Source organism: Tupaia chinensis, unplaced genomic scaffold (genome assembly GCF_000334495.1).
Source record: "Tupaia chinensis unplaced genomic scaffold, TupChi_1.0 Scaffold000022_1, whole genome shotgun sequence".
NCBI lineage: Eukaryota > Metazoa > Chordata > Mammalia > Scandentia > Tupaiidae > Tupaia > Tupaia belangeri.
In genome coordinates, this window is record NW_006159452.1 from 891,531 (window position 1) to 895,761 (window position 4,231).

Sequence of the window (4,231 nt, forward strand, 5' to 3'; positions counted from 1 at the left end):
CTTGATGGTTTGTTTTCTCACTTTCTCTCTCTCTTTCATGAGCACACGTGCCCTGTAACAAATTTAAAAAATAATAATAAAAATAAAATTAAATAATTATTTAAAAAATACATGTCTCCATGTTACCTATCTCACATTTGAATACTAAGTCTTGATATATAGGAAGATAGATGTAGATAAATAAAACCTTATTTTTCATATTTATTTATTTATTTATTTATTTATTTTAAGAGAGAGATTTTTGCTATAGGGCACAAAAATAGACAGAAAGTGAGAAATCACCCCTTTCCCCCCTTAGTGTAATAGCCACATCGCAATCCCTTCTCCTCCAGTCTCTTCTCAGGATTTTGGGTATCTCCATTCCTCCCTTCCTCCCTCCCTCTCTCCCTCTCTTCCTTCCTTTCTTCTCTTTTTCTCTTGAGAGGCACAAAAAGAAAGAGAGAAGAGGAAAAGACAAGCACCCTCAACAGTCTCATGCCATAATCATCCTTCATTCTTTCCCATTCAGTCAGGATCACAAGCAGGCATACATGCATCAGCATGCCAAGAGTTGATTCAGGAACTCAACCCCTTGTATTTGGCTTCCAGCACACGGAACATTGGACTACCACTGCACCACTACAGCTGAGACAAAAGCCTAATGTATTTAACAACTTCATTGAGGTGTATTTCATACATGAGAAATCCATCCATTTTGCCTTTGCGTTCTCTCTCCCTCTCCCAACATGGCGGCCTCAGCAACAAAAAAGTAAGAAGGGAAAGACTATCTCCCTAACAGACTTTCTGGCTGAGGATGGGGGGACCACTTGGCTCGGTAACAATGACGATGTGTATAGGGCACCTCCAATTGACCATTCCATCCTTCCCACTGCTCCACGGGCTGCTCAGGAACCCAATATTGACCAGAGCCATCTTTCCAAATTGCCACCCTACAGTGCTTTTTTAGGGAACCTGCCCTATGATGTGACAGAGGACTCCATTAAGAAATTCTTTAGAGGATTAAATGTCAGTGCAGTGTGTTTACAATATCAATGCAGTGTGTTTACCACATGAACCCAGCAATCCAGAGAAGTCTAAAGGCTTTGGTTATGCTGAATTTGAGGACCTGGATTCCTTGCTTAGTGTCCTGAGTCTCAATGAAGAGTCTCTAGGTAACAGGAGAATTCCAGCAGATATTGCTGATCAAGCACAGGACAAAGAATGGGATGACCATTCCTTTGTCCAAGATAGAAATCAGGATTCTGATAAAACAGATACAGACTGGTGGACCCATCCTGCCACAGACAGCTTTGATGACTACTCACCTAGGAGAGATGGTGATAGCTTTGGAGACAAGTATCCAGATTGTTACGATTCAGGCCGGTATCAGGATGGGTATCGAGACAGGTATCCAGATGGTCCCTGTCAAGACATGGATGATTATCGGGGCCAGAATTGCTGTGATGACCAAGGCAGCAGAGACTATGATAGAGGCTATGATTCCAAGATAGGCAGTGGAGAAAAGCATTTGGTAGTGGGATGACTATCATACGTACGGATGATGACTACAGAAGAGGTGGGAAACACTATGAAGACTGACATGACAAGCAGGATGATCGGTCTTGGAGCTCCAGAGATGATTACTCTCTAGATGATAATAGGCAAGATGAAGAAGTCTTCCACAAAGACCCAAACTGAATCTAAAGCCTTAGAGTACTCCTAAGGAAGATGGTTCCTCTGCTAGCAACTCCCAGTTCAGTCGATTGACTTCTATCTTTGGAGAGACAAAGCCTGTTGACACAGCTGCTAGAGAAAGAAAAGTAGAAGAAAGGCTACAAAAGGAACAGGAGAAATTGCAGCAGCAGTTGGATGAACCCAAACTTGAACGACGGCCTCAGGAGAGACAGCCAAGTTGTCGAAGTGAAGAAACTCAGGATCGGGAAAGGTCAAGAACAGGAAGTTAGTCATCGCAGACTGGGATGTCAGCCACATCTGGCCAAAGTAAATCAGACCAGGATGCACGAAGGAGAGAGAGTGAGAAGTCTAGAAAATGAAACACTCAGTAAGGAGGAAGACTGCCACTCTCCAACTTCTAAGCCTCCCAAACCTGATCAATCTCTAAAGGTAATGCCAGCCCCTCCACCAAAGGAGAATGCTTGGGTGAAGCCAAGGTCTCACCTTCCTGCCTGATCTCAGAGCTCTGACAGAGCAGCAATCCCCTACCAGTAGTGGAGGAAAAGTAGCTTCAGCTCAACCCTCTGAGGAAGGACAAACCAGGAGAATTGAAAATAAGGTAGATGGGATGAGTGTCCCCAAAGGTCAAACTGGGAACTCCAGCTGTTGCCCTGGAGATGGAGGGAACAAAGACCACTGGAAAGAGTCAGATAGGAAAGATGGCAAAAAGGATCAAGACTCCAGATCTGCACCTGAGTCAAAGAAACCTGAAGAAAATCCAGTCTCCAAGTTTAGTTCTGCAAGCAAGTATGCCGCTCTGTTCATTGATGGTGAACATGAAAACGAAGATTACACTACATAGACCTCTTCTTCCTGTGCTTTCTCTTTGTCTCTCTTCACCATGGAACACTCAAAAACAAATCAAACCTCTAGACAAGACAAAATAAAACTCACCATCTCCTGGGTGGGGGGGGATAAATCCATCCATTTCAAGTATACAATTTGATGACTTTAGTAATTTCACCAAGTGATGCATCTATTACCATTCAACTATTTTAGAACATTTTCAACCCCTTCCTCCATAAGTCTCCTCGTGCCCATTTGCAATTCCTACTCTAGCACCAGTCCCAGGTAATCACTAATTTACTTTATGTCTCTGTAAGCTTTTGTTTTCTAGAAATTTTATACAAATAGAATCATATAATATGTGAACGGTGTCTGACTTCTTTTCTTTAGCATGTTTCCGAGGTTCATCCAGGATGTAACATGTGTCCATAGTCAGTTCTTTTGTTATTGTCAAATAGTATTCCATTATATGGATACACTCTATTTTGCCTGTCCATTGATTAACTGATGAATATTTATGTTGTTTCCAGTTTGGGGCTATTATGAATGATGTTGCTATGATCCTTCCATGTGACCTAATTTGAATGCAAATCTTTGTGTGAACATATAGTTTCATTTAGTTTGGATATATATTTATGAATGAAATTGTTAGGAACACATAATAATTTCATATTTAACTTTTGGAAAAGAACTGCCAGGTGTTTTCTACTATTACTGCACATATTACCTCTCTAACAATATATGAGTAATCTTCTTGCTCCATTCACTTGATAACATTGTTACTGTCTGTCTTTATTTATTGAAATCATTTCAGTAGGTATAAAATGTTATCACATTTGTGTTTTAATTTGCATTTACCTGATAACTAATTTTGTTGAACATCTTTTCATGTACTTGTTAACCACTTTGTGTATCTTCTTTGAAAATGTTCATATCTTTTGCTCATTTTACTGGGTTGTTTATATTTTTATAACTGAATTACGATAGCTGTTTGTAAAGTCTAGATACAATTTTTTTTTTTTTTTTTTTTTGCTATAGGGCGCATGCGCTCCCCAGACACACAGAGAGAGACAAAGAGACAGAAAGTGAGAAATCACCCCTCAGGGGGGATGGCCACGCCACAATCCCTTCTCCTCCATTCTCCTCTCGGGATCTTGGGCACACATGCACACATGCCTGGTGTGAGTTTTAAGCCATCGGGTCTGGGCCGCGAACTGCGGGTGACTACATGGGAGTCCAGCGACATAGCCATTATGCTAACTGCTGGTCCCAAGATACAAATCTTTTATAAAATACCCATTTTGCTAGTATTTCCTCCCTGTATTCCTATTGGACTCTCTATTCTTTCTTTTTTTTTGTAAATTGTGAGACCTAGAACAATGTAAGTTGTACAGCTGAAGACCTTTTAAAAACAAGTCTTCATTCATGCAGCTTGAACAATTATGGTTGTAGAAAGGCTTGTCAGTGCAAATATGAACATTTATGCACTGGTCTGTCATGCTTATTATATTTTACCCTAAACACATATGAGCTGAAATATGCAGTTGCAAAGTTTAGTGTTTCATAGAGAAGTGCTTGACATATAGAGCCTTGACACCTATTATTTGAATGTGCATAGGCTTGTTTGCCTCTTAATTTGTCAACATGAGACATGCAATTATGGCTTAGAAAACAAAATTTGAAAAGTTGCTTTCTTGTTTCTTGTTTAACAGGAAAATATTTGCTTTCTTGG

At 40.3% G+C, this 4,231-nt stretch overlaps 1 pseudogene; it reads left to right on the forward strand.

Annotated features, from left to right (window-relative positions):
• The first annotated feature begins 540 nt into the window (after positions 1-540).
• Positions 541-2,515, forward strand: LOC102477065 (eukaryotic translation initiation factor 4B pseudogene; annotated as a pseudogene).
• Positions 2,516-4,231: the final 1,716 nt, after the last annotated feature.